At 37.0% G+C, this 12,027-nt stretch overlaps 1 protein-coding gene across 1 annotated transcript in view; it reads left to right on the forward strand.

Annotated features, from left to right (window-relative positions):
- The first annotated feature begins 1,727 nt into the window (after positions 1–1,727).
- Positions 1,728–12,027, forward strand: part of LOC133529542 (sodium-coupled monocarboxylate transporter 1) — a 34,161-nt gene continuing 23,861 nt past the window's right edge. Inside the window, exon 1 of the mRNA XM_061867283.1 lies at positions 1,728–1,899. The gene's annotated coding sequence lies outside the window, so the exon portion shown is untranslated. The remainder of the gene's footprint in view (positions 1,900–12,027) is intronic.

The raw sequence follows: 12,027 nt of genomic DNA on the forward strand, positions 1-12,027 counted from the left end.
ATTTCGATATGCATTCACAACTCTTAAAATGATTTCATGATTCGTGGCATGCCGATTGGCATACCTTTGATTGTACAATCTTGCAGCTGATCTGGCGTTGTATGAGACAATTCCTCTGTTAGAGACACGCCTAGTTTCTCCATAGATCATGTGCATGTCACTGTACTCACGATCGGTGTAGTTGTGATCTGCCATTGTGATGGAGAGGTTCCAAAAAGCAATAATCAGTGTCCGTGAGCGGTGCCAAGTTGTCGTTTCAGTCCCACAAACATATCAAGTCAAAAAGAAATCAGAGTCCAGATGAAAGCCAAGTAGATTTGTTTAGGACCACGAATACACAGCAGCAAAGATAACACAACAATTGCACGAAACACACGGTAACGAACTAATCAGGATTAGGATTCCTAAATACTTACTAGAGATAAGGATGACTAGTGGCTATCCCTCCTCCTTCTGTTTTTAAAGAGATAATCCGTAGGATAATCCCAGGTAGCAGTTGACCGTGTGACAAAGTTGAGATAAAAAGAGCGAGATAGAGCGAGTGCATTTCATGTTGTCTCACTCTCTTAACCATTTGAGAACTTGCACTCAAAGCCAATAAGAATCCAAGATGAATTAGGTACGCGTAATTGGAGGCAGCTCGAAACATATCCAAAAAGGATTGCAGATTCCCTAGGCCAACTTAGCTTTATGAGGCATTCGAAAGATGATAATAACTCATTATTTTATGGCAGAAATGTGCATGTTTTATACCATTTTAGAATCTGCATAAAATGCTTAATATTATAGCGTTATTTTTTTGTTACCTTTTAAGTAGTTTTTTTTCACGGCAGGTGGTCAAAGTTGAAATTGATGTTTCGCTGCGAATAAAACTTTAGATCAAGCCCTTGTTTTTTTACATTTCACGTAAGTTATCGATGAAATATCTCTTTTATTATCCTAATTAACTATTCATGGTGCCGTACACATAAAAAAAAACTTATTTTAAGGGCTTTATAAGTGCACACTGAGCCTAACAATGCTGAAAACGGTCAAAATTCACGAAAAACGTTAAATTGCAAATAACTTGAAAACGGTGCAACTTTTACTAGGGTCATGTTAGGTTGGTTGGAACCCTCTCAGGCTGGTCTACCTCCAGTGTCGCTATGGCGTGTCCTTTTTGGGACACCCTGTATATCGTTGTCTAAGTACCCTCAACACAAGCCTTATTGAGCTTACTGTGGGACTTAGTTAATTTGTGTAATAATGTCCTATAATATTTATTATTATTATTATTATTCCGTTTAACACCGTTCAGGTACAAAGTCCTAAAACCGTCTTATTCACAGTATCATTATTGATAATCAAAAACTAAAAATAGTCAACCAATTTTAAGTAATCAAATTTTCTAATTATACCTTACTAAAATCTAAAATTTTAACCTAATTTATTTATTTTAATCTATTATTTTTAATTTTAATGGTGACCGAAGAGCTGGCGGCTTCCTCGCACAACGTATCAGTATTGCGATACAACGAGGAAATGCCGCCAGCATCCTTGATACAATGCCTCAAGGGCCTATTTTAGATATAAGCTAGTTATAGTAATCATCTGTATTTATATCCATTATGTATATTGTTATTGTCAATAAATAGTCTAAATTTTAACCCATTAACACATCATAAACACTTTTAACATATGTATCATAAACATCCCTCTAAACTTAATCAGTTTTATCTATTGGCAAACACGTATTTCATTATAAAAAGACACCCGTGTACACTAGCGTCAATCGTTTGAAAACAGTCTACGCCACCGCGCCGTTCCGGCCGCACGTACCACGCGTACTTCTATCTCGTAACCCGGTAGTGCATTATACTTTGGGACCAAAGCCAATATCAAGCTATATTTGGATCACACGTGAGTCTAAAGAGCTAGTTATGGTGTTTAAGTGGATGTTTTGTTTGAGAACAATTGTGTTTTGACTTGTGCGTGTTTTGTCTGGGCTGATGGGAAAAAGTAAAGTTTACATGATATATTGTAAACTCACTATTAAGGTCAAAGTAAAGGCTGTATCCGTATAAATTTTTTTTTAACATTATGATTAAAACTATAATAGTCAAAAATGATAAAATAATAGTAGTAGCGGTCTTTTCCATGAAGAACGATGTCTTATAGACCGCTTATGGAAGGAAGTATTGAAAAAATAAAGTTACAATAATGTTGCAAAATTTCTTTCTAAAATTATTTATTTGGACTATTCAAAATTAATTATATTGCATTTCTTTTTGCTACACTTTTTACACATATAAGAAGTCACACATATTATCGTATAATCGCGAAAAAATGGTTACGATTTTTTTTTGTGACTATTTATACAAGCTTTTAATTAATTTGCCCTGTTAACTAGTATGTTTGTTAGTGTGGGTCAAATCTTTTAAGCTAAATTTGACCCACTTCCCGTTATCCGATTGAGCGGAATATTTGCATACATATGTAACACGGGTACGGTACCATCGAGCTGATCTGATGGAGTAGGTGGCCATATGGCTCTGTGGTGAAACAACGCGTCCATAGGCTACGGTGACTGCTTACCATCAGGCCATATGTTTGTTTGCCACCGACGTGGAATAAATAAATAAAAACCTAATTATGTTGGGGTTTTTAGAATTGTCTCGATGAGTATTAGTTTCCCGTAACAAGAAAAGTACAGTCAGCGAAAAAAGCTTGTACCAAAAATGAAATTTTTGCAAAAAAAATATTACGAAACTTGTTTAGACGTACTTTGCTGAATATAGTGGGTAGTGAGAAATAGTGATATCAATTTTCAATGTAAATTTTATCTAAACTAATATAACGAGCTCAACGAGGGTGCGGGGTGTTAGGGTCGGCAACGCGTATGTAGCACCTCTGTAGTTGCAGGCGTCCATAGGCTACGGTAACGGCTTACAATCAGGCGGGCCGTATGCTTGTTTGCCACCGACGTAGTATAAAAAAACGATAATGTGAGAATGCATCAAACCATTAATGTTGTAACGCACAATAAAAAATGACATGCATAAACAGAACACAGAACTCATCATATACAGGGTGATTTCTGGGTCGTGGTCCAGAACCACTTTTTCTGACTCTGAAAATGATCCACATTATCATATGGTAGTATTTGATTAAAATATAATTAGTGATTATTTTCTTATTTTTAAGTAAAATTAATCTTATACGAAGTAATCATGGTCACCCTATGACTTTTGACATACGCTGTATGGAAAGCAACAAGACGTCACATTGAGTAGGGTGACCAAATTGAATGCAAAAATGTTTTTTTCTACGGGTCATCTGAAAAATAATCATTATTATTGGTGATAATAAATAATTAGTAACATCATTAGGCTCGTCTTTGAATTCTGTACAATATATAGTTCTCTTGCTCCACGAGCCCGAAATCACCCTGTATATTAAAATTAAAAAATAATTATAATATTTCGACATTTCTACACTACTCGCAGTTTGCCAATATTTAAAACCAATATTTTCATTTATTATATTCATTTCTACATAATTAATCATTTATATGCAAATATGCAGTTTTTTATGCAGTTGTCACAATAAAAGACTTGAAATTGCAATAAATTATGCAAACACGCGTGAATGAAACGAAATAAATGTAAAAAATCATATTTAACGTTTTGTGTTAACAGTTGTTAACTTGCTCGTACATACAAGCCTCTGCCTGCGACTGCGTCCAACAAGCCAATTCAAATTTACATTGTTATCAATATGATATCTGAATTATGTAAATAAATAATAATAACATAAATATGATAGGGACATTCTTACACAAATTGACTAAGTCCCACGGTAAGCCAAGAAGGCTTGTGTTGTGGGCTCATACAACGATATATACAAATACTTAAATACAAAGAAAAACATCCATGAATCAGGAACAATATGTGCTCGTCACACAAATAAATTTCCTTGCCGGGATTCGAACCCAGGACCATCGACAATATTATTATTTTAATCTTTTGCAGTACGCTTGTACAATTATCATTATATTATAATAGAGTTTTTTTCAATAGCCTCTAGGGTTCATAATAATTTCACCAACTTCCGACTAGAGTAATGAAGAAAAAACTCATAGTCATTATGTAGGTTGTTTAATTTATTATTTGTAGTTTTACTCTAGTTGTTGTTTATTAATTATGAAACATAATTGGTTTATAATGAAACATAAACCTGTATGTTATTATAACCTATAGTTATAATTTTTTTAACGACCTGTCTGGCTTAGTGGGTAGTGATTCTGCTTCATCGAAAACCGGGAAGTGGGTCAAATTTAACTTGCAAGATTTGTCCCATACATACTAACAAGCAAGTTGTTAAAAGCTTGTAAAAAAACCTGAATTAGTGCCATTATGATTTAACGCTAGTTAAGGCAAAGTTGTATTAAAGTACAACGGTACCGTGAATAATGCTCTTTATAAATAAATAAATATTATAGGACATTATTACACAAATTGACTAAGTCCCACAGTAAGCTCAATAAGGCTTGTGTTGAGGGTACTTAGATAACGATATATATATAATATATAAATACTTAAATACATAGAAAACATCCATGACTCAGGAATAAATATCCATGCTCATCACACGCATCATCTATGTATTTAAGTATTTATAAATATGTATATATGCTAAGTAGTCGTACCCACAACACAAGCTTTATTGAGCTTACTGTGGGACTTAGTCAATTTGTGTAATAATGTTCCATAATATAACAAAAATACAATATACCTCGGTGTGTCTAATTAATAAAAAGAACCGTGAGCGTGAGCTTGATTCCAATTTTAGTAACTTTTGACATTGACATATCAGATCCTTATTTATACCAGATCTAATTCGTACCTATCCTGTTCTGTACCTCTAGTGTAAATAAATTCGATTTCGAAACGTGACGTACGCGTTTGCGTTTAGTCTCATTTTGTATTGGATTTAGAAAGAGCGCGCCAAGCGGGACGTTTTGGAAACTCAAAATCCTATACAAAATGAGACTTAACGCAAACGCGTTCGTCACGTTATGATGTCGATCAAAGTTACACTAGGGGTACTGAGTCGATAGCGAAACGTGACGTACGCGTTTGCGTTAAGTCTCATTTTGTATGGGTTTTTGAACAGCGCGCCAAGCGGGACGTTTTGGAAAGTCAAAAATCTCATACAAAATGACACTTAACGCAAACGCGTACGTGACGTTTCGCTGTCGAAAATATTTACACTAGGGGTACTGAGAATTAGAATACGCCTGTCAGATGTGCGCGCTTTTTTTGCTACAAAGCGGAAAATATGTTGTTATCGGCTACACTCGTAGCGCGTAGCTCGCGCTGGCTGTGCATGGTGTGAACACATTCATCGCTGACCTACAGGCGTAGCGCTACGTCGTAGCTGATAACATAGGTTTCCGGTATGTAGAGGAAATGCTTTGTAGAGGCAAAACGATATCGTGTCGTGATGAGCGCTGAATGGCGGCCCGATTCGAAGAATGAGATACGATAACGATAAGTTCTGGTTTAGATAAGTTCTCATTTAGGTAGATATCGTTTGTATGTCGTATAATTGACAGAAGCAGCTCGAGTCGGGCAACCAATGTCACTTTGACGTTAGAAATATCTTAGATAGATTTTATTGGGCTCACAGCGGAATCGAAATAAACGTCAATTTTGAGATGTCGATGTCGTTTAGTTATCGATCTTTTAAAGCTCTTAAACGTGTCTTAATCATCCTTCGAATCGGGCCGTGAGTTAACTACGTATAGTTAGGATGAACTTTGTCAACAAATTCTATCCTTATACCTGTGCCTGTTATTTTCTCAAACGTTTTTTTAATGCACCCTTTTAAAGTTTTATGGCGCCAAACGCGGGCACACTTAGTAAATTAAGCATTGGGGTCTGAGGAAGCCTCGACATGCCTGAGGACGCCTCGATATGCCTCAGGACGCCTCGACATGCCTGAAGACGCTTCGGTAATATGCCAAAGGATTGCCATGCCGTCTGTCTAATCTTTGTCTTTCTCTTTTTATATAAAGTTATGGACGGTCACGTGGTTAGACTTCCCTCTTAAGCGGTTAACGACTCCACCATTGATTGCATCATTGGGCATGTGCACAAATCACGCGAGGTTCGATAGGGGGGGAGGGGGGTTTCGAAAAAATCACGACAGATCACGTTGGGGGAGGGGGGGTATAAGGCGACCTCACGTGTATTTTTTCATAGTGAACGAAACTAAGAAAAAATATCTTCCTCATATTTTTTCTTTCGTTAAACATAAATCTTCACTTGGCACTTGATAATAGCGAGTATAAACAAGATTGACTGTATACACTACTATTTAACTTCAAATTAGGTCGAATGAAAAAATAAAATAAAAATACACGTGGTGGTGGGGGGGGGGGGGGGGGGGGTAGCCAATAACCTCACCAAATATCACCAAGGGGGAGGGGGGTCAAAAAAGTAGCCGAAAAAACCTCGCGTGATTTGTGCACAGGCCTATTTCTGTCCAAATACATTACGTAAACAGAGTTTGACAGTTCGAATTTAAATGTGGTACCTAATTATAGTCGTGTCATCCACGATGGCGCGCAGATTTGTCAAATCTAACCTTTAATAATATGTCAATACCAGTCAAGTCACGCGTCTTATTGAATGACACGATATATAGGAAAAACAAGATAAAGAAAGTACCTACAAGTAGAAGAGGACATAAAATATTTCTTACAGAAATAGTATGGACTTTTAGGAAAAAACCGTAAAACCGTGGTTAGCGTGCCAATCGTTTACGCTCTGGAGCGAACGAAACGCAACTGTCTCTTTCGTACTAATATGGAAGAGTGATAGAGAGAGATGACTACGTTACGTTACGGAGCGTCAACGATTGGTACGTTAGCTAGGCACCCTGGTCCCGGCGTGGAAGTTCTTTTCATATCTTTATTTATTTTAAACTTTATTGCACATAAAAAGAGTACAACAGGCGGACTTAATGCCACTAGGCATTTTCTACCATTGAACCATAAGGCAAAACAGAAAAGCTTCAAGGTGGGTGCAATGAATACACAAAAAACCATAACTTTTGAGCAAAGTAAAATTGCTAAATTAATACTATAGAATGTTTAATATCTTTCGCAGTATCTCTAAAGCACAGACGTACAAAACGATGAACAACATCTTTATTAATTTGTATTAAAACCTTGCAAGCATCTACATTCAAAATTACCAACATTTTCTTCACAACTCAGTTACATATAGTTTCTTTTCAAACGAATATATTTCGAAGGTACCACACTCGTATCCTATAGTACCTTTCGTGTCCCAGCCAAATTAAGTATCTACTTTTCAAGCGACCAGTTAAGCCTGAACCTTAAACAACCTCTATTTATTTAGAACCTAGGGCTCAATCTATCTAGTAAACCTAAAGTGAGAACTGCGTTATGAATGAGTCGGGAATCGATCGCGTGACCTTGCCGCCAGGTCACATTCAGAATGTTTAGGTAAATTAGGCAGCCTGTATAACCTAGATCTGTATATTGTTTGTTTGGGAAAAAATTATGTTGGGCTGTAGCCAAGTCTAGTCATTCATATAGATAAACACATTGACATATATCTAAGGACGGGCTTTATGGGCACTAACGGCCCGATTAGAAGAATGAGAAACGATAACGATAGTTCTGGTTTAGATAAGTTCTTATTTATATATCGTTTGTATGTCGTATAATTGACGAAAGCAGCTCGATTCGGGTAACCAATGTTACTTTGACTTTTTTTTGTTTTTTTTTTTGTATGGAGGATAGGCAGACGTTTGACCACGATCACACCTGATGGTAAGTGATGATGAGGTATGTGGTGGAGCACGCTTACCTACGACCTTTTTACTCTAGCCATGATGAGATTCAGATTGTACTCATGCGGAAACACAGACTCGGGCATAAGGAATGTCGAATATCGTAGATAAATCTTATTGGGATCACAGCGGGATCGAAATACGTCAATTTTGACATGTCGTTTAGTTATCGATCTTTTAAAGATCATTCCAAGATGTGAATGGTGCTAGTTCAGTGGTGTCACTCACGAATTCGAGCCAATCGTGCAGTCTAACGCAACTAGTAGCGACAATTCGCGCGCGTGATGCGAACTCCTCAACCAATCACATTGCGGCGTTAGACTGCACGATTGCCTCGAATTCGTGTGCGTGACACTGTACTGGCCCCATTCTTATTGCCCGTAAGACCCGTCCTTAGATATTATGTCAATGGATAAACAATAATATATTTATTGACCGAGCAACAGGAAAGTTTCAGCTCAGGCAAACAAATAAACTGTAAGCAGGATGGATGGATAGTTTTATTATAGATTTTTGTTGATTCAGTTTTTAGAATGTGTTCAAAATCGTGGCGCCATCATGTTTCGCGATGCCTTCAGCCAAAGAAAGATGATTGATTGACATGATTAAATTGCGTAAAATCTAAGACAATTTCGTGCTTTGAATTTAACAGGTAAACGAGATGGCGCTGTAAAGCTTCATACATTTTGCGGTAACTCTGGCTGCCAAAAGTTGACGTTTGACAATTCAGTGACCGCAAAACATATGGCACAGTACAGCGCCATCTGGTTTCAATATCATACTAAGAGGCACGTTTTTTTCTTAGACTCTATTACAATCAATTATCTTTGCTACAACTCACAGAGTCCCGTCCGAATAACGTCGTCGTATCCAACTCGGGAGTCGGGTGTCGATTGGCTATTAATAAATCTGTTATTGATAAGTAGTGGTGACTTAGACTTATTTTTAATCTTATCTTAGACTCATTTTGGAAGTTAAAAAAACTTTAATTTTGAAACTGATTTCTTGTATGTTTTCCATGAATGTTTATAGTGTCCAATTTGTTTTGATAAACTGCTCGTTTTCTTTATCTAACTAGAATTTGATAAACAAATTGAACATGTGTCATCAACACAATAAAATTGCGCTCCTAAATTTAATTCATTTGTCAAAAACAATTTTTTCAGTGTTTCATGATTCATGTGCGACATTTGAATGTACGGATTGCTCTCAGCTGCGCTACTAGGAGACTAGCAGGCCAATTCGAACCTACACTGACATTAACTAAATGGTTTCATTTAGTATTCCGATTTTAGTGTACGTTCGAATTAGCTTGTAGCGTTTAGGTCGATATGAGTGAGATGGCACCATAATATTTATTAATTTATTATTATGTATACCATTCGTTATGATATGAAATTGAAGGAAGCGAAAGAGGTATGTCAGGATCGTAGCAAGTAGAAATCCGTGGTCTCCGCCTACCTCTTCGGGAAATAGGCGTGATTATATGTACATATTATGTATGTATACCATTTATGATTACACATGAAACCTACCACCTATCGCATGAACACTTATGTACAGCGGTATCATGGTCGCATTTTTATCACCTGTCATGTCATGCGTCTCTTTTGCTCTTACATACTTGTTAGAACGTGACAGGCATGATGACAGATCATAAAAATAATAATAAATTCATAAATATGATGGCGTATTTACAAGTGCGACAGACGTGGTTCGCGGTAGGCCCTCAGGTGTCGTAACATCTTGCTTCTCCTATTCCTCACGGTATTTAATAAGAACAATATTTCTGCCACCATACTCAGAACAGTCAGAACCTCTTCATTCGTCTTTCTTTCCATCCTCCGCCAACACCACTTTTCAAAAGCTTCCAACCTTTTTTCTGTCTTTTTGTCTCAGTGTCCATGTCTCACTCTCACTCGGGATGTATTTTATTATGATCATCATAATCATCATCATATCAGCCCTTTATCTCCCACTACTGATCATAGGCCTCTCTTCAAGTACTCCACTTGTGTCGGTCCTGAGCTAATCTCATCCAGAAGTGACCTTACCGCGTAAGTATACCAGCCTCATAGTCTGTCATCATCATCATCATTTAAGAGCATGGCTCTTGTCGGTGGAGTAGACGCCATTTTTCGCGGTCCTCGGCCAAGTTCTGTCTGTGTAGCCTGTAAGGACTAGAGGATCTGTGAGCTGTAGACCTCACGTTAAGCTTAGAAAATATAGAAGTGAAAAATACTTCCTTCGTCGAGTCTTTATCACAGTGAACCCACTATAGTCTTAAGCACCAAAGACCCTATTGGCGATTTAGTCCTTAATACTTATTTCAACATTTTGACTATTTTCCAAAAACTGGACCGAGGAAAAAAATATTTAATCATAGGATTCATAGATTCGTAGATCACGATAATCAGGTAAGAATTGCAACATATAGAAGAGAACATCCCGACATACGAAAACATTAACAAACATAATTAAATCTCTTATCTCTTTTAGTCTGTTTATGTCTTAGAATCATTCGGACTAGTACCAATCGAGTAATCGGTACCTAACATCAACATTCGTACATATGGCCGTTATTGCAGTCATGTGAGAGGCAATTTTATGGTTTAATCAGTTCTTGTGACGCATCATTTCAGCCCGGCAGTGTGAGTTTTTCGTTCAATGAACAAGTCGTAATAAGGTGAGATGGGGTGAGACGAACACCGGGGCAAAAATAACACTTTATGTAATCGTCATAAAATAAAATCTTTCTTTTGTTATGTTGTTATACTTTTGTATGTCATAGTTTATCACGAATAAATGCAATGATTTCTGATTTCTGAAAATAAATATTATAGGACATTATTACACAAATTGACTAAGTTCCACCGTAAGATCAATAAGGCTTGTGTTGTGGGTGCTTAAGACAACGATATATATAATATATACATATTTATGAATACTTAAATACATAGAAAACACCCATGACTCAGGAACAAATATCCATGCTCATCACACGAATAAATGCCCTTACCAGGATTTGAACCCGGGACCATCAGCTTCGTAGGCAGGGTCACTACCCTCTAGGCCAAACCGGTCGTCAAATAATAAGAAATATAATTATAACAAAAGTTAAATCGAAATTTGTATTTATACAAAGAAAACACCCATGACTCAGGAACAAATATCCATGCTCATCACAGGAATGCCCTTATCAGTGTGGCTACCACTAGTTCGACACTGACATAAACGCTATGTCGAGAACGTAACTTACTATCTATGCATCTCGCTCGTACTCGCATATAATTGCGAGAGAGATCTATAGAAAGTAAATTACCTTTTCAATAGCGTATATGTTAGTTTTGACACTGTCCGGTGTACGGGTACAGGATTTGAACTCAGAACCTTCGGCTTCATAGGCCAGGTCACTACACTACCCACTAGGCCAGACAGGTCGCCAAGTGTTAATCTAGCCTCTATTGCATAGTTTTATCTTGCCTCTAGCAAATTAAACTAAGTTATTCTTACCCCATTTAACTTTATTTCGATTATTGTGGTACCAAAGGAAAGGAATTAACCTTTTTAAGGGGAAACATTAGTGGTCATTTTTCCATACATACTTTCTCGGCGTTTTCTTCTCTGGATTTTTGCCTGTGTCTGTACGTTTTTTTTTTGTTTTGTATTCTTATTTTGATAAAAACTAGGTTTCTTCAAACAGCGCTAAAACGGCCAAATAAATGTGCCGTAAACACACGCCTGGCATACAAAATCGGTTATATTAACCGTAAAAATTAATACGATCAGACACTGATAATTTCTTTCTCATTCCGTTCCCAAAATTTGGAAAGGAGGAAAATGACGAGACCAAACTTCAATTTCTAAGATTTTTACGTCGGCTTTTTGGACGGAGCTGCTGTTGTCCTTATCGCACATTTTTGAGGTAGACGGAACCTACTAGAAAGACAGCAACATTGATTTAAATTTTTTTAATATGAAAAGAGGCTTAACTAATATTTCCTCTTAAGTTATGGTGATGAACTGTTTTCTGTGTCACCACTGCGGGCTAAGCACGGCGCATTTATCACCTGTCACGTTCTAACAAGTATGTAAGTGCGAAAGTGACAGGTATAAAAATGCAACCATGCTGCCACCACTGGTGTAGGATTCGTCAGACTA

The sequence above is a fragment of the Cydia pomonella genome, chromosome 21, assembly GCF_033807575.1.
Source record: "Cydia pomonella isolate Wapato2018A chromosome 21, ilCydPomo1, whole genome shotgun sequence".
In the NCBI taxonomy this organism is placed as follows: domain Eukaryota; kingdom Metazoa; phylum Arthropoda; class Insecta; order Lepidoptera; family Tortricidae; genus Cydia; species Cydia pomonella.